General features: G+C 41.0%; 1 protein-coding gene across 1 annotated transcript in view; it reads right to left on the bottom strand.

Moving 5' to 3' along the window:
* LARP1A (LA RNA-binding protein) overlaps positions 1–19973 on the bottom strand; it is a 71172-nt gene that overhangs the window by 1307 nt on the left and 49892 nt on the right. The gene's annotated exons all lie outside the window — the stretch shown is intronic.

The raw sequence follows: 19973 nt of genomic DNA, 5'->3' as shown, positions 1-19973 counted from the left end.
CTTTGCCTTGATACCCTTTTGAAAACTATTCAATTACAATAACAAATTTATTTCCCTTAAACATAGGTAATAAGGATGACCTAGAAGATACTGTGGGTACTATAGGATACGATATTTAATGTTATTTTAGGTATTCCCCACTCATAAGTTTAGGTACTACAAATGACCAAAGAGATCCAGTAGGGACCATGGGAGAGGATACTTTAAAATTAGTAATTGTGGAGCGCCTTATTCCAGATGATGTCACTTGATCATTGCACAGCTATAGACAAACAATTGACTGTTTTTAATGCCCTTCCACTCCACACTGGCTGCCGATTCCGACTTCTATGTGGCAAAAATGCCCATCAAAATGGAACTTTAAAAATTAGTAATTGTAGGGCACCTTATTCCAGATGTTGTCACTTGATCATTGCACATCTATAGAAAAATGACTGTTTTTCATACATTTTCGCTCCACAATGGCTGCCCATTTAGACTACTATGTGGCAAAAAAAAGAGCAACTAGCGCCAAAACCAAGAAACTCTGATACCATGTCAGAACGGTGTGGAGCAGCCAAAGCAAAGAGACAGATGACAGAACTGCTATAGACACAAAGAAGGAACCGAATCAAAGAATAAGAACACATGAACTCAACCGGAAATGGAATCCATGTACAAAGGCTCTAGAGAGTGTACAAAGGGATGGGCTGTAGGCCATGGAAATACATCAAAAATAGGAGGTAGGCAGACATTAAATGTGGCCATAAATTCAGGTCGGTCAGCATTAAATACACCTCCTTAGAAATGCATTGCACTTTGGATGTAAGCTGTCACCCAAGACGTGTACAATGCTAACAAAACCATTCATCACCAGGATCGTGAATCCATGCAACCAAATGGTTGGCATTTGGATACAAAAGACTAGCAAGGAACTAGCTTGCTAATGCCTTTGGACCTATCCAACAAAGTTTGATGGATTGGTAACAGCTCTGGAAACTCGAGTGAGACCTCAAGCATTGACCATTTGAGAAAAGATTTTGTGCATTATTAATGGAAGCTGAGTTGCAACTTAAGGCCTAAGAAAAGATAGATCCTCCACCAAGAGTGATGGTGACAAAAAGAAGAGTAGGAAGAGGAAGTTTCAAGAAGAGTCTTGTTCTAAGAAGAAGGGACATGAAATTTTAGATTATAGTGTCAAGAAGACAATATGATTGAAGCAAGGCTAGAACTATTCGTGGCTATTATTAGGAAGCACACTCCTTGGTTCAAGAAGCATCGACCACTAACTCATGTGTGTTCGATGCCTCCCCTCTCACAACCAAAGAAAAAAAGGTCTATACAGTTCTATGAAGCCTCTACAAGAACCTACCACTTTTTGTTTTTTGAGCAGGGTGCCTAATCAGACCACTTTGATAGTTGCCAACAATGCAACAATCAAACTCTTCACTCCAACTGCTGGAAGCATTTGATTTTCAAGAATTCTCGACTCGAACTTCCAAATGGCCACTAATTTGCCATTGTACTTATAGTGGTCACTCACAAGAAGTGGCCATTTTACCAAATGGATGTCAAATCTATGTTCTTGAAAAGTAACCTCAAGGAGAAGATGAATGTGGCTCAACCACTAGAGTTTAGGGCCCCATTTTCGAGAACAAAGTGTATAAGCTGAAAACAGCATTCTATGGGCTAAAACAAGCCCCTATACATGGTATCAAAACCTACTAACATCAATATCAAAATATCCATTGCAAATACCTCACCACTAGTAGAATTCAAGAGGTATAGAGAGTTGGTTACCTATCTCATCTACTCATAGTCACAAGTGACGCAAAATGGGATAGGGATGGATGGCAAGAAACGAAGAGGAATTTCTGTCACTTGTGACAATATAGTCACATGGAATGGAATGTTGGACAGAAAGAAGCTACCATCCCTGCAATGCTCAAGTCCAAAAATGACGATCACTCGTGACAAAAATGACCATCACTTGTGACTATGCATTTATTTGAGAAACACTAAGCCACATATCAATTTTTCTGTTGGCATTTTGAGTGAATTCTCAAACAAGCCTCGTAAAGATCATTGGAAAGTTGAGATCCAAATATTTGAGTACTTGAAAAAAATCCTGACTATAAATTCTTTGGTGAAGAATTGCAACTTTGACTAGGCTTGAGATAGTGATTTCAAAAAGTCAGTTTTCAATTATTGTTACCCTCTGGCTTTGTTGCATGTGACGCAATATGGTTAAGGAGAATCCTATGGCACATGGCAATGCAAGATAAAGTGCTAACTATAATAAGATGTAACAACAAGAGTTGCATCACTATTGCTGAAATCCAACATTCCATAGACACACCAAATATATGGAGATCCAATATCAATATGTGCATAATTTGACTAAGATGGAATAGTATGTTGGTCAATCAAGGAGAATGGAGCAAACATCTTCACCAAGGCAAGTACTAAGGTTTGCTCCGAGTTCATATTCAAAGGCTTTTTGGGGACACATTGGATATGTTCAATGCCCCACCCTCACAAGGTGCCACCAATCATCCATTACACTCAAAGTTTCAATGCCCTATTATAAAAGCTTTGTGTGAGCCCAAACATAGGTTAGACCTTGACTTGTATGTCAAATGATGTCTATCTAACTAAATGGTTAAAAGGTGATCTATATGCGTCTATCCTATAATTAAATGGATCAACATAGCTACATTCAATCCACACACAAAATAGATCTGTCAAATCTGCCCAATCTGGTCCAATCCATCCAATCCAATCCAAACTAGACAAAGAAAAAGACCTCGGATTTTTTTACAGACATTGAAAATCTTCCTTTTCCTCTACCTCTAACTCCCTTACAACCTCCTCTTCCTCTACTGCTCTTAACACCATCTATTCCTCATTCTCTTCCTCTTCCTCTACCTCTCTTCTACCACCTCCTCTTCCTCTACCTACATCTCCACCTCTCTTACCACCTCCTCTTGCCCAACCTGTCTCTTACCACCTCCTAAAAAGAGGAAAGAGTAGCACAACTGAAAAGCTATAAAAACAATGTACTAGCTTCACTATTAAATCAATCAAGTATATTTGGTGACATCATGCTTCTCCACTTGTTTCGCTTCTTTCCCCCATAGCTCATCTTACCTTCTTTCTCAACCATGTTTTGCAACATGGTATCAAAGCCTCTTTCACAAGGTGGTGAGGAAGAGAGGCATCCACTGCTGTGTAGGAAGTGAAGGAGCTCAAGAGGTTTAAGGCTCGTGTAGCTCGAGACAAGGAGGTGCTGCTCAAGAAGGCTAAAGCTTGGTTTGAAGGTTACAAAGGTGTGGAGTCTATTTGAGTTCAAAGAGGCTGCCATTAAAGGAAGGTATTCAGATATATCTATCACTTGGCCATTATCCTTTCAATTTATTTAGAAGGCTTCTATTGTCAAGAAGGAGAGGTTTGCAACCATTGAAAGGTTGAGTTCTCAATTGTCATTAGCCACAAGCAAGGGGCTTGTACAAGGAGTCAAGAAAAGGGCCTGCTTGTTTTGTAATAGGGGGTGTGCTTATCTCAATAGCGACAAAGAGAAGAAGAGAGGAGGAAGAAGAGATAGAAGAACCTAAAAGCTCTTCAAAAATATGTTACCCTACTCCAACAAAAGGTTTGTTTGCAAATCGAACACTAAGAAGACATATTGATGTCCTATGGAGTTGGTAAGGTGTTTGGGCTCCCCAATAGGACGATGTTATGAAGATAGTGGCTTAAAAAGAAGTTGTTAGTGCTGATGTGCTAGATTAGTGGTGTTGATTTGATGATGGAGCTACCACACTAAGGTGTTGTGGATGTAGAAGCACCGAAGACTCCACAAAACAGGCATGCAAGTAGCAAAGGCTGATCAATCTAAAGCAGGTTTGTAGGAGAGGATCAGAAAATCTATGAGAAGTTTCAACTGCTCTAGTTGAACACAGCTGAATATGGCCTGCTCACGCTATTAGTAACACAGCTTGCTCACATCCTCTTTTTTCTTTTCTCTTAGCTTTGATTCTCTCTCTCTTTCTCAAACCTTTTCACTAAAATTTAAATAAAGCCTCTTTCACACCTACTCACTTGCAAACTCAGTTGTCTTGAGCTTGTTTACAATATCCACTCAAAAACAAGCTACACTTCAAAATATGCATTCACACATGTTGTGTCAAATCAGTCTAAATTAAATACGCAACAGCACTACATCTCTATTACGTTGATATGTCTACAAAAATCCATCATATGCAGGAACTTAAAATGATAAAGTCTCTATCCATCACATACGAGCACCCAATATCACTGCTCGGAAGAAAATCCAGCGCCTATGTAAGGTCAAGCCATTATAATGCCTCAAAAATTAGTGAGTGCCATGTAGCCATTGAGCAATGTCCAAGCAATATATGCCATGAAATCTGTAAAGCCAAAGTCCAACAAAATCCCAAATTCTATATATCTCAAGAGGATCCATGTAATGTCCCAATGAGTTGTGTGTGTCAAGACGAGTCTATCAAGCCAAGGCAATGTATCTTTGTGTATCCAATGTATAAAGCAAAAAGAGATTATCAATAAAACTTGAAGTCAAAGTGCAAGTAAACAAAGAAATAACCAAGATAAAGACCATGAAGGAAAAGAAGTCCAAGAAAGGAACCAAGAAGATCAAGATTCGAGCCAAATCTAAGAAGCAAATCAACCAAGACTAAAAAGTCAAAGAACAGTAAGCACCAAAGACAAAAAAAATAATTGTAATGTCCACTGTTGGCACCAATGATATAGCCAAGGGGACAAACTCCCAAATCAAATTAATGTCAATTGCTCACATGTTGATTGCGTCACACCACATGCTTATGAGTATGATAGGGGACTCCAGGAAGCAATCTCATTTTGTAAACCTAATGACAATGACAATCAATAATGACCGACCGTGCATCAAGGGGGGTTTTGTTAATACATTTGATGCGTAGGCATGTGAACGATGTTTATGAGAGTGGATGGATAAGGATGGATGAGTTGACACCAAAAAGAGAATACCTACAATGCATGCAATGTATCCCATAAGCAAAGAGAGGAAAGAGTAGCATAGCTAAAAAGCTATAAAACAATGTACTAGCTTCACTATCAAACTAATAAAGTCTATTTGGCGGCATCATGCTTCCCCACTTGTTCTTCCTTCCCCCATAGCTCATCTGATCTTCTTCTTGCTCAACCATGTTTTGTAACACTCCTACCATAAAGAAGTAAACGTGATGGAATGGAAAGGATGCTCAAACACATTCTTTGATTGCCTTATCATGCAAAAGACCACTTTACCACATATTCAGCCATTTACTACAGCCAAGCAAATATAGGATGTACTTACCTCTTTGTATTGTGCAATGAACCTCAAGTTGAATGCTTGCAAAACCCATTGGACGAAGGTGGATTAGTGGATGCGTATATAACTCATGTTAATTGTTAGTATCAATGAAGTTGCATCACTTGTGTCTACACTACTTTGTGGACTACCGAAATCTTTCCAAAACTTTACTCCTACAATTCACTTGGCTGTGAAAAAAAGTAACTCGTGTCACTTTTGCTGGAAGAGGAGCAATCTTGTGTTAGCTTTATTGGTATGAGCTTGGGACAAACAAGGCCACTAAATGTATGTATGTGGATTTTAGTTCAAATAGCAAGGGCTACCACTTCTATGACCCCCAATAAGTAAAATGTCAGCCCACAAAATGTGTTGGATACTATTGTTTCTCTCTCAAATAGGTCATCAATTCCAAATGGTTTCTTTGGCTAATGAATGTCACAGACAATCAAACCTGCAACATGTGCATGCTGAAAATCAAGCAAACGTGTACAAAATCAGCCATGCATGCCACTGTAACCAGCCTTCCTTCCGTGGATGGGTGGTAAATCCCTGATTACAACTAAATTACAGCAGCAAGCAATTAACGCAAATCTGAAAATACAAATTTACCTACTGATCTTAGATAATGCACACCCGATTGGTCCCAAATTGGCGCCCCTTTCGGTATTTCTTTAACTTTATTGAAGAATAAGTTGATTTACAATGGGATTCTCCCAATCCCTTTCGGTATTCCAACTCCCCTTGCTGTGATGAATCACCAGCAAGTTTTTAATCTGATTTGCACATTGATTCGGGCAATCAATTGGCCTTCACCCACTTTGATGAAAATGGAAAATGCCCCAAATTCAATTATTTATTGGTCCCTCCACTTGAATAGACTAAAAACAGCTTCAGCCTTGTTCAATCCAAGTCTTGGAGCTTTCAATTTCTAGCACGATTCTCGAGGCTGCTGATTTTTGCTGCATATTAGGGTTTACAACAAAGAAATCTGACATTTCTCAATCTCCCAAGGATACAAATGCTGAGATCTTCAGAGCAAGGTTATGAAATAGCTAGGAGATGAGAGGAAAAGCTGTAGAGAGAGAAATTTCAGAGTTTTGTCGCGAAGAATGACTGAAAATCAGTCAAATGCAGCTGCTGCCCTACCACACAGCTTGTAGATGCAAAGAACTGAAGAAAATCAAACATTTACAACTACTGCCCTATCTCAACAGCCTGTAGATCCTATCTCCTGCTGTTGATTGGTCTTCTCCTGCCCTTGGCATCCTCAGAAGGTCCTCCAATGGCTGCAAATCAGACCAGCAACCTCCCCTCCCTCTCCCTTGAACGCTTCTCTCCAGCCTCTAAAGACGTTTTTCAATCTTACATGGGCATTGTTAACAAGTGGCAACCTTCCCAAATGGTTTTTCTAGTATTTTTCATAATTAAATATTAATTTTCAGTCTTTAAATACTAAAAATTAATCTAATAATTATTTTGATGCCTTGCAAAATAATTTGACTCGCCCTCGCTCTCCCTTGAATGTTGAATTTATAGAAATGCTTCTCTCCAACCTCTAAAGACGTTTTTCAATCTTACATGGACATTGTTGACAAGTGACAGCCTTCCCAAATGGTTTTCCCAATATTTTTCATAATTAAATATTAATTTTCAGTCTTTAAATCTAATAATTATTTTGATGCCTTGCAAAATAATTTGACTCGCCAATAAATAAATTGGCTAGGGAACTTCCATTCCCGAGTGTCTCTGCACCATCTTTGACCATCAGATTAGCGTTAGGTACCATTAAATGCCACTTCTCTAGTGTCACCAACTGACACTTATGGCCAAATGAATAACCTAGGCCAACAACTGGCACCAGATACCACCAAGTACTTGTGCGACATAACTTATAGCAACTTTTTGCCTTTCACATCCCGTGATTTCTTTGGGTCTCAGGCTCGTAAGTTTACTTTATCCCAGTTGCACCTCACATGTGCAACATTTACTTAATCATGTGATTAAAATTAATCCACATGTTAAGTGAGGTTTCAAAAATGCATGTCCACGTGACAGCCACCATACAATGGCATACCCACACACGATTTCACAAATGGCAACTTGCAATCAAGAGCCACTATCTCACAAAGATACTTCTAACATAAGGAATGGGAAGCTACACAATCGAAGTTAGGGTGGTTACACACCAAGTACTCAAGAGCCACTATCTCACAAAGATACTTCTAAAATTAGGGAATGGGAAGCTACGAAGTCAAAGTTAGGGTGGTTACACACCAAGTACCTACCCACCAACTTATGTGTTTTTGGCATTATGGCAAGCACATTTGTTACACATGTAGCTGCCCACTATAAAGTTTTTAATTGTAAAGAGCTGAATTAAGGGCAAATAAAAGGACAAAGGACACATGTACAAGTAATCAATTTTTACACAATAATACATCTTTGTCCTTCATTTCTCTCTAGCTTCTCATGTCCTTTCATGGCTTCCAACCATCTCTCTTTTTCTTTCTAATATTTCTCTCTCTTATTCTAGTATTTCTCTCTCCTCGTCACTCTCTCTTTTACATTCCTCCTCTCTTTTGCGGTTTTCTCTCTCCTCTTTCTTTCTCTCCTCTTCACTTCTTGACAAGTGGTATCAAAGCATTGGCCTTTGATCCATTTTTTCTCTATTTCAGTTCAATTTTTCTCCATAAAAACTAAATTCAAACAAATACTACAAGTACTTGACATAGACAGTGACTAGCAAAGATTTGTAAATCATCTACAATTGGAAGAAACTAAATTTGGAGATCTTTAGGACAGATATGGTGGTGGATGGTCGAATTTAGTAGCTTGTTACCAACTTTGAGGTAAATTTTAGGGTTCTTGGTTAAAGAATGATTTCAGAGGACTTAGAGGAGACTATCTTTCCTTCTACCTTGTGAAAACACACATTTTCCTCTTCTTCAATGAGCTCTCTTCTAAGCTTTCATGGAGAAAATCCCTTCTACTATATCGATCACTTGCTCATAATGGGAGATAACTTCAAGAAATGCATTCTTGACATCGTAAGCTTCTAATAGACAACCACCTTGATGTTCATGGAGTGATGGTAGCCATTTTCAGCTTGCAAGAGGTGCAGCCTCCTGTGCTGCTCTAACAACCTTATTACAGGTTTCTTCCTCAAAACATGGAGTTGTTATCCACCATTTTCTTCGTATCTGACTTTTGCCCTTTGTTAGGCCTCCACAAAAAGATGCTACGGATGAAAGTGGATCGAGAGTCAAGTTTGCATCTGCGAGTTCTTAAGCTCTAAATGGCTCATGAGCCTCAACTCTAGGCTAGCATTTCTACTACAACCTTTGGTGGTAAATGGAGTAGAAAGATTTTGGTCATTAAGCTTAAGGATCAAAAGATAAAGAAACAAACATGCAAATTGTACTCTAACAGCCATGCTCACTACTTACTGCAACTTGAAGTATGACACCAAAGGAGCATTGCTATGGTGATGCAAAGGCCACATTGGCCCATTCTGCACTCTCCAAGCAAAGTTGTTTGCAGGTGGCTATGATGGAAACAAACACCCCTGCGTAGATGGCACATGAGAACTACTTCTGACTCTCTCCCTCATGTTTAGCAGGGGTTTAAGAAGCTCCACAACATTCTTCATCACAGTTCTCACTTTCGCATCCGGATTGAGACAGCAAAGCAACAATAGTGAAAGGAGAAGATTGGTGAGGAAAGGGCATGAGAATCAAGAAATTAACAGGAGTTGTACCATTGTCATTGCTAACACCGAAATTGCAAGCATGCTTCATTAGACATCAAGCCTTTGAGATCTAGAAGTACAGAAAGATACCCAAAACTCATCAAGCATCTATTTCATGTTAGCAATCTTGTCACTTCTTTTGGAACAATTACGAGTTTACTTGAAGCTTCTTTCGTCAGTTCAATGCAGGACAATTAAAAATCTCTCGTTCGGTAGGATGGTAAGGTCCTATGCAACTATATCCATCAAGTGGAAAAGATTTATCACATGGAAGGGAGTTCACTAACAAGTTAACAACATTCTAGACATCATGGACAGATGCCACTCCTCCAATTTGGAAGATTCAGAACCGGCCTGCTCGTAGAGTCATAGAATGGACAATAACAGAATGCAGAACCATTGTTCTTTACCGTCGTCTCAAAAGTAACTCCTCCTTGAACAACTACACGAGCTTCAAGCTTCAAAGGATCTGCTACGCCAAATATACCCTCCAAATGACCATCAATTGCTACAAGAACTTCAGACCTGGGCCACTAAGTGCAGCTGCAAGAAGTTAGGTAAAAGATGCTGGTGCTGCTGGGTGTAATGTAGCACATATTAAATTTGCAGGCCACGTAGAGTTTGGAACAGAATATATTTAAGAGCTTCAAATATCCCTGAGGGAGACGCTTCATCCAGAGACTTGTAGTTTTTAAATGCCAAGGCCAGCAGCTGTTCTACCTAATCTTGTGTATCACGCAGCGTCTTTTTTTTTTTGTCGAAAGCATGCATACAAGTCTCTGGTGGAAGTTTATGAACATCAATGTAACCACACAGCTTCTTTTGCTCAACATCTTAAAGTTCTGTGTGGGCCTTGATAAAACTGTCCACAGCCTTGTACAGACTGTCATCATTCAATCTCGCATGTTCAGGGAGTGCCTTAACAAGGGTCTGAAAGCAATGTAGAGATAGCTTAGGATCAGTTGCCACTTCATTACGGTATGCATCCACAGTCTTGAAACTTTTACCTTGAATGAAAGACCCACCATTGGCACCAGGGGTGAAGCTTCAGAATCAAGCTTAGGTGATTACAGTACAGCATCTGCAGATTGGTTGTATAACAGAAAATATTGAACAATGCGGTAGATCATATCCACATCAAACAGCATACCCTTGAGGGAGTTCAAAAATTCAGTCAAGAAGGCGATAGTGGCATGCTCCCGTTGTCGCCGTCTTGAAAGACCAAAAGATAGGGGAGCTGCAGAAGAGCTTATTGCAAAATTCTTCCAGAAGACATGTCTTCAGGTTGGATTAGAAAACACTGAAAATCATGGCTTGAAAATGGGCTCTCAAGGTCTTGGCTGGAATTAAGGATTTCTCACCTGCAAGTCCAACTAGAAAGGAGGTCCAAAGTGGTTCTAAATGTGTAGACATGGCCGGGATTTCTGTAGTCACATCTCAGAGCAGTGATGAGTCTTCTGTTAGTGAGGGTAGTATGTCAATCAAAAGCAGTTCAAAGTGAGCCATGTCAAATGCTTGGGTGAGATATGGAAGACGCTGAGTAGCCATGATTACTGAAACTTCCATTGAAGCGTCAACTAAACAAGCCCATGAGAGCTCATTGAGGAAGGAGTCTTGCAACTGCAGATGATTGGATATTTAATCATCCGGGAAGCTCTAATCAATCTGGAAGCAAAGCTCATCTATCTAGTGGTCAGAGGTTTCAGGCTGTGGAAGGATCACAACTGGAAACTTCTGAACAGGTGCAATCTGGCCTACTTTGAGTACTTTCCTTCCAACAATCTGAGATATTGCAAGGGCAGCAGATAAGCCAGTATCTGTGATACCTCTGCTCAGGCTCAGTTCTTTCAATGCTTTGCAACCTCCCCCAAGCAATGACAAGTCAGCTGTACCAACATCACAGCCATCAAGCGTAATTGACTGTAGGCCTTCAAACGTCCGAATGCTCTGAAGCAAAGCATCAGTTACTGGAAAGAAGATGAGAGATGTTGCACGGCAAAGCCATCAGCAAGGCCTACCAGGCTATCATAACTAACACTTTGACATCTTGATATATCCAGCATCTGTAATGATTTGCAGTAATGTTTGAGGTGTGCCAAACCTTCATCATCAATGCTGTGGCAAGCAACCAAACTCAAAGATTCCAAATGTTTGAGGTTCTTGACAAATGCCAAGCCAATGTTGCTAACTTCTGTGTAAGAAAGGTCTAGACTACTATGCTTCTTGCAATTAGAGCCAAGTGCCCATTCAATGGAGCAAAGGTCATTGTGGATATGCCAACTGAAACCGGCCTGTTCACTGGGAAGGACGGTAGTGTACAACCAAAATATATATAAATGCTTTCACCCAATTAACAGTCGCCCACATTACCTGAACTTAAAGACACAGAATCAAGAAGAAAAACAGGAAGCTAAAATGCTCTTGTTGCCACAAAGACACCCTGTTGGCCCTTAAGTTAGGCGCCCCTTGCAGTATTTCTTTATCTTTACAAAGAGAAAATACAATGGGCTGTCTTTCACCTATTCTGGGTGAAATTTTACAACAGAATTGACCATTTCAACCTGCTGTATTTACTGGTTCAAACTCTGCCCAAGTCTGAATCTTCTGGTTGGAGTGCAGAATTGACCATTTCAACCTGCTGTATTTACTGGTTCAAACCTGTTCTGAAACCTCTTTACAACTCATACTGTTCCCTGTACTGTTCAGCCCACTGTAATTACTGGTTTAGACCTGTTCTGACACCTGTTCTCAGCTCATATTGTTCCCTGCACTGTCCTGCATCATCTGGGCCAACTGCCCCTTGATTCTGACATCAATTGGGCTCTGAAATAACCTCTGAACAGTCCAGAATCAGAACTGATTTAATGCTGTTTCAGACACTTGCTTGGTGAGGTTACCACCCTCACCTGTTCCTGCTTGTGGGCAGCAAACAACTGCTCCTGTTCCTGGAGAAAAGAGGCTCTTGCCTCATGCAAAAACAGCATATTCCACACAGCTGTACCTGAATCAGAAGAAAGGCCCTTCATTCTGCAGCATAACCATACTGTCAGGGAGAGAAAGAGAGAGAGTAGGAAGCAAGCTCAAGCCTCTGTGCATCATAAACAAGGTAGACCAGCTCTCAAGAGCTCTCCATCAACAGCAATCCATCTACCTTTCACAAAAATGAGCCCCCCATGCATTGAAACTCGTTTTTGTGCTGCCCTCTCTGGTAGACCAGCTCTCAAGAGCTCTCCATCTGCAGCAATCCATCTACCTTTCACAAAAATGAGCCCCCCATGCATTGAAACTCGTTTTTGTGCTGCCCTCTCTCTCTCTTTTGGGAATTTATGCCCAAATTGTGACACATGGCATACATGTAACAATTTTCCTACTTAAACCTTTTGGTCTAAAATTCTCCATCCTCGGTTCAAAATTAGACCTCGGCACAGACCGGAGGATTAATCCTCGTACAAAAACGAAGATAATGATACGAACAGATTCTGCGGTCCAAAAATAGTAACTCCCTAAATTTAAGGAGTTGCTTCCATTGCATCCCCACTAGTCTTCTAACCATCTTTGCAAACTATGGCTACATCCAAATCTGTAACGTAGCTCAACTGAAAGTGAATTTCCACTGATGACCCCACATGGACTAATCTCTTGAAGATTTGTCCATCTTCACTTTGAACTAGTCTCTTCCAGGCTAGTTCTTCAACACACTTGTCCATATACACTTTCACAAGTCTCTTCCAGGCTTGTCAATCTACAGTGCCATCAGTCTCTTCCAGACTTTTACTGGACCTTAACTGTCCAGTCTTGACTCACTAGACGTTCCTGTCCGTTTCACAAACTGGCCATGCAACTCAGGCGTTTAGATTTCAAGAGGGATCCTTCCAAAAAGAAAAACCAAATAAAATATGTAATAAAGAAATCAACAAAAAGCTAATACTTGTCACAGTCTTGTGACATACCTCCCTCTCGAAATCGCAAACGTCCTCGTTTGCATGAATGTTATACATGCTTCCAGCTAACCCAGTGAACTTACACCTGGCAGCACATGTACAACACATACATGCTATCAGTCAACATTGTGTACTGAACACACTGTTAACACATGTACGTTCTAACTGTGAAACATGGCAGACTATCATCATGTGACTCCACATCACTGTTTCCAGATATAGTGGCCGGTACACCACAATGATATCCCCATAGTGGCAGATTCTCATTTGATGACTCCACATCACCCTGACTAGAGATCTAGTGGCCGGTACATCACAATGATATCCCCACTGAGTCAATTCACAAAATACATGCCCGATCGAGTAACCATTGTTACAACATGTATTCAATTCAATAGAAGTAAAAACTGTATTCTTGCAAGCAATACTTACTTCTTTAGCACTAAGAAAACCATATGGACACAATAAGTGTTAACTTGTACAAAATCTGTTTCTGTACATAATTTCTTTCTTAAGCAATTGTCACTTTGACAATCTATTTCAGCTTAGAGATACAAGGGGTCAAGGTAGGTTGCAAGCGAAATGCTTCAAGTATAAGTTCCAATACATTAGGTTACTCTACAAGTTCACCTTCATCCATCCACTTAGCATCTATAGTTGGATAGCTCTTCAACTTAACCAAATACCTTCTAGCAACCTTGCTTTTCACTTTCCTTTCTTTGTGTGCCAATACCTGTTCTGGAACAAGAATTTCATCAAGTTCCTCAACTTCGGGCTGTTCCTCAGCTGGCATATCTTCTGGCATATCACCCACATAAGACCTAAGAAGACTTACATGGAAAGCATTTTGAATCTTCCAATTGTCAAGCAATTTCAACCTATAGCTGACATCACTAATCTTCTCTCTTACTTGAAAAGGCCCATAGTATCGCATACTAAGCTTAGTGAAAAGACTTTCCTTGCCTTTCGGCTTCTTTAAGCGTGCCTTTTCAAACCGCAACAGTACCTAATCACCAAGTGAAACTATCAATTCACAACGGTGATGATCAGCAGCTTTCTTTTGCTTTGCTCGAGTCCTTTCAAGGGCATGCTTAACTTTCTGATACATTTCCCCCATACTTTGCACATACTGATCTGCCTGAAAGATCTTATCCTTTGTATGCAAAATGGGAGGAACCTTTTTACCACCTTCAACAATTTCAAAAGGGGCTTTGCCTGTTGACGAATGCACAGTATTATTGTATGCATACTCGACCAAAGGCAAATACTGCTCCCACTTTGACTTGTGCTCTAACAAATAGCACTTAAGCAAACCCAAGACAGTAGAATTTGCCTCTTCTAACTATCCATCAGTCTGTGGATGAAATCACGATGAGAACTTCAGCGTTGTGCCCATGTTCTCAAATATGCCTCTCGAGAATAGACTTGTCATCCGTGGATCACGGTCACCGACAATAGACTGTGCCATACCATGATACTTGAAGACATTGCACATAAACAAACGTGCCATCTGATCTTGTTTTATCTTCTTCCTGACAGGAATGAAATGAGCCTGTTTGCTAAACCTGCAAATAATAGTCCATATCCCATCATTTCCTGTCTGTGTCCTTGGAAGATCAAAGATAAAATCCATAGCTATGCTTTCCCATGGTTTATGTGGAATAGGCAATGGCTCTAAAAGCCCTGGTGCTTTTTGCCTGTCAAACTTGACCTTCTGGCAAATCAAGCACTGCCACACAAAAGCATCCACGTCTCTTCTCAAAGTAGGCCAATAAAAGTATGTCTCTACTGCTTTGACTGTTGCATCAATACCACGATGCCTTGCATACGGTGGAGAGTGACTCTCTGTCATAACTTTCCGTCTCAATGGCATAGTCACACATAGTCTACCATGCATCAACATGAAACCATCCTTGAGAAGATAATGCTCATGATGTTGTCCATTCACAAGCTGATCAAAGATCCTTGCAAAATCTTCAGCATCAGCATACCGTTCCTTCATATCATCGAGCTCATGATGATAAGGAATTGACACAGCTGAAATTTGTGGCTTCCTTGACAAAGCATCAGCCACAACATTCTTTTTGCCTTCCACATGCACAATCTGAAAATGGAACATTGACAAAAAGTTTGCCCAACGCATATGCTATTCTGACAGCTTAGTCTGAGTTAAGAAATAACGCAATGTCTGATGATCTGTCTGGACAACAAAATCTGCCCCAAGTAGGTAGTGTTTCCAACAAGAAAGCGCATGAATCACAGCCAAGAATTCTTTCTCATAGACCTGCATAGTCTTTTCTGGCCCTCGCAAGATTCTGCTTTCATAAGCCACTACCCGGCCATCTTGCATTAGCACTGCACCAATGCTATTGCCACAGGCATCACACTGGACAACAAATGACTTCCTAAGAGCTAGCAGAGTGATCACTGGACTAGAAGTCATCTTTTCTTCAAGAAGATTAAAAGCTGAAATCTCTTTCTGTGTCCACTGGAAAGAGACTCCTTTCTTCTGTAAAGCATGTAAAGGTGAAGCAATCTCTGCAAAATTGCAAATAAACCTCCTGTAGTAAGAACACAAACCCAAGAAGCTTCTAACATCATGGACAGTCTTCAAATCAGGCCATGTTCTAATTGCTTCAACCTTAGCAGGATCCATTCGAACACCATCCTTTGACACTATGTGCCCAAAAAACTGGATTTCTTCCAATAAGAACTCACCCTTATTGCCATTGATAAGCAACCTATTACTGCAAAGCTCATCAAAGACTGCTGTCAAGTGTTCTCTATGCTCCTGTTCATTCTTTGAAAAGACAATCATGTCATCAAAGAATGTACCAACAAACTGCCTATATGGATGAAAAATCATGTCCATCATTCGATTAAACGTAGCAGGAGCATTAGTAAGTCCAAATGGCATTACCAAGAACTCATAGAGACCAAACATGATCCTAAATGCAGTCTTATGCACATCCTCTTGCTTAATCCTGATCTGGTGGTATCCACTCAAATCTATCCGGCTGAAAATTGACACTCCTTCCAAACGGTCGAGGATGTCGTCAACTTTTGGAATGGGGAACATGTTCTTAATGGTACTCTTGTTCAACGCTCGATAATCTATGCACATGCGCCAAGAGCCATCCTTCTTCTGCACTAGGAGCACTAGTGAGCAAAAGAAAGATAAACTTGGCTGAATCAACCCCTTTTCTAACAGCTCATTCACCTGGCTCAATACCTCTTTCTGTTGGGCTGCACTAACCCTATACGAAGGTCTATTTGGTGGGCTACTGCCTGGCACCAAATCTATCGCATGATCCTCAGACCTCTCTGGTGGCAACTATGATGGTAATGAGTCAGAAAAACAATCACTCAACTGAGACAAGAAAGAAAACCTGTCTCTATCTAACATAGAGAAATTTGACTCATCATTATCCTTGACATCACGTGCAAAAATCAAGTACGCAAAAAGATGATTCTTTATTACAGATGTAATGGCAAAAGCCGATACAATAGGTACAAACTCTCCTTTAAGCTTCACATCAAGCATATGAGTCTTTCCCCTATGTTCCAAAGTCAGTGTCTTGTTAAAGGCATCCAACACACCATGCTTTCTGAACATCCATGGCATTCCCAACAAGACATCACAGACTTTAAGTGGCATGATATAAAATTCTTCTGCATCAACATAAGACTGTATATGAAGACGCAGCTTTCCAAGAATGGGTGTCACAGACTCTGAGTGGCCAGGACATGCCAACCCTGCCTCTGCTCTGTAGCCCATCTCATCTGCTCTGATACCCAAAGTAGAAGCCAACTCTGGTGAGATAAAGTTTACCTTAGCTCCAGGATCAAAGAAAATAAGTACATGTTGATCCCTAACTTTACCCCAAGCTCTGCAAAGCTCATTAGCATCCGAGTGTGGCTTGTCTCCCAGCATATATGGCACTAAACTTGCTGAAGGTTTGGGCTTCCTTCCTTTTCTGTCCTCTTTATCATCATCAGCTGATCTCTTATTCTTGTCCGGATAGTTAGACGCAATATGACCAGTCTGCTCACAGATAAAGCATTTCCTCTCAGCCATTAAAGCCTTTCTCTCTTCAAGAGACTTGCGCACAAAAGCTTTCTTCTAGTCCTTTGGATGCTGTCCAAAGAACTTGGCTGGCTTCTTCTTGAACTGCCAAGATTTACCTGTGCTTTGAGAAATGTGAGAAACCTGTTCACCAAATGGCTTCTTTGCTGAAAATTTTTCAGATTTATTCTATTTAATGCTGCCCCCAAAACCACTTGACTGTCCCAACAATAATGCATTTCCTGTGGTAGCATTCTCAATTAGCTGAGTGAAAGTGGTGACCTTTGTCTTTGTACAATAATTCCGGAGTTCCTTGGGCAGCCCACAGCAATATTTCTCTATCTGCTCGGTCAATGGCACAACCCTTTAAGAAGTGACTGGAAGCAAAGCCTACCAAAACTTCTTGTTATAGTCTTCCAGATCCTTGCATTTAGATGCATCCAAACTGTGTGAAGCTGACATGACATCGATCTCAAATTCATTTGTCAACCAAGCAGAAGCAAATACTTGCTTGAAGTAAGTCCAAGTAGCAGGAGTCTATCCTTGCATCAACAGTGTACTCCACCACTGACTAGCATTGTCCTTAAGAAAAGTGGCAGCTTTCCAGACCTTAGAAGGCTCTGTAAAGTTCCCTCCTGCAAATGCAGCATCAAACTGCTGTAAGAAAGAGCCTTAGTCCTATCTTCAAATCCTCGAAAGATGTCAAACTGTACGGCTGCACCCCCTTCCTTGTATGGCTTTGGCTTCTCGTGAGCCATCAAGGGATCCATAGGATATGCCTGTAACATAGGAACACTAACAGATGGCATGGATGTTGCCGGACCACTGACTACAGGGCTTGTAGACACAATACTTGCTTGCTGGTTTTGATAACCAGCCATACCAAAAGTGCCCTGTGGCATGCCAAAACTGCCCTGAACACCCTGAAATCCAGGCTGCATGCCTATATTACCATACATGGGGTTTGGCATAAAACCTTGTGTTCCCCCAAACACTGTTCATGGTACATAAATCTGGTTTCCAGGTGCATAACCAGCCATACTCTGAAATACAGATCCACCTCCAAAGTACCCAAGATGTACAGAGGTCGGTGGGAAAACCTGTGGTAAAGCCTGAAAATTGTTTCCCTGTCCATTTAGGCCAACATTTGGCTGCTGTAAAGTGGCAGGCTGAACTGGCAATGCCTGTGTAACTAGCGTTTCCGCCACCTGTTCCTGGACAGTCGGAACCAATCTTGGAGTCTCCATTGACTCCGCAAGCTGCCTTGGTGTTTCCACTGAATCTGCAACATGCTTACCCTTATCCTGGACCTCTACTGGATCCAAAATCTTTGCAGATGGCTGCAAAAATGCCAAAAACCTTGGATTCTGCATCACTTGAGTAAACATACTCACAGCAGCAACTAACTGAGTCTTGAAAGTGTCTTCATCCATAGAAGAAGCCGTAAGAACTTGTGGCTCAACCATAGTAGGAGGAGTAACAAACTGTGGAGGTCTAGAAGACTCTCCCACCTCATGAACAACAGGGATCTCCTGTGAAGAAGACGCTTCCTCTCTAGTGTCTTCCTTTCTATCAGCCATAATGCACAATTATGTGTCTTACACCCAAACAAGCCCTGGCTCACTCCTTAGGGAAAAAGTAATTCGATCCCTGCAATGGAACCATGGAACCGGCCTGTTCACTGGGAAGGGCGGTAGTGTACAACCAAAATATATATAAATGCTTTCACCCAATTAACAATCGCCCACATTACCTGAACTTAAAGACACAGAATCAAGAAGAAAAACAAGTAGCTAAAATGCTCCTGTTGCCACACAGACACCCTGTTGGCCCCTAAGTTAGGCACCCCTTGGAGTATTTCTTTATTTTTAAAAAGAGAATGTACAATGGCCTGTCTTTCACCTATTGTGGGTGAAATTTTACAACATAACAATACAATTACTGACCCAAATCAATTTGACCAGGAGGGGAAACTCTGCCCAAGTCTGAATCTTCTGGTTGGAGTGCAGAATTGACCATTTCAACCTGCTGTATTTACTGGTTCAGACCTGTTCTGAAACCTCTTTACAACTCATACTGTTCAGCCCACTGTAATTACTGGTTCAAACCTGTTTTGACACCTATTCTCAGCTCATATTGTTCCCTGCACTGTCCTGCATCATCTGGGCCAAGTGCCCCTTGATTCTAACATCAATTGGGCTCTGAAATAACCTCTGAACAGTCCAGAATCAGAACTGATTTAATGCTGTTTCAGACACTTGCTTGGTGAGGTTACCACCCTCACCTGTTCCTGCTTGTGGGCAGCAAACAACTGCTCCTGTTCCTGGAGAAAAGAGGCTCTTGCCTCATGCAAAACCAGCATATTCCACACAGCTGTACCTGAATCAGAAGAAAGGCCCTTGATTCTGCAACATAACCATACTGTCAGGGAGAGAAAGAGAGAGAGTAGGAAACAAGCTCAAGCCTCTGTGCATCATAGACAAGGTAGACCAGCTCTCAAGAGCTCTCCATCTGCAGCAATCCATCTCCCTTTCACAAAAATGAGCCCCCCATGCATTGAAACTCGTTTTTGTGCTGCCCTCTCTCTCTCTTTTGGGAATTTATGCCCAAATTGTGACACATGGCATACATGTAACAATTTTCCTGCTTAAACCTTTCGGTCTAAAATTCTCCATCCTCGGTTCAAATTTTGACCTCGGCACAGACCAGAGGATTAATCCTCGTACAAAAACGAAGATAATGACACGAACAGATTCTGGGGTCCAAAAATAGTAACTCCCTAAATTTTAGGAGTTGCTTCCATTGCATCCCTACTAGTTTTCTAACCATCTTTGCAGACTATGGCTACATCCAAATCTGTAATGTAGCTCA

The sequence above is a fragment of the Lygodium microphyllum genome, chromosome 25 (assembly GCF_053477565.2).
Source record: "Lygodium microphyllum isolate KBCC chromosome 25, Lygodium_microphyllum_v1.1.10, whole genome shotgun sequence".
NCBI lineage: Eukaryota > Viridiplantae > Streptophyta > Polypodiopsida > Schizaeales > Lygodiaceae > Lygodium > Lygodium microphyllum.
The sequence above is the reverse complement of the archived record's forward strand: the minus strand, read 5'-3'. Positions and strand labels throughout refer to the sequence as shown.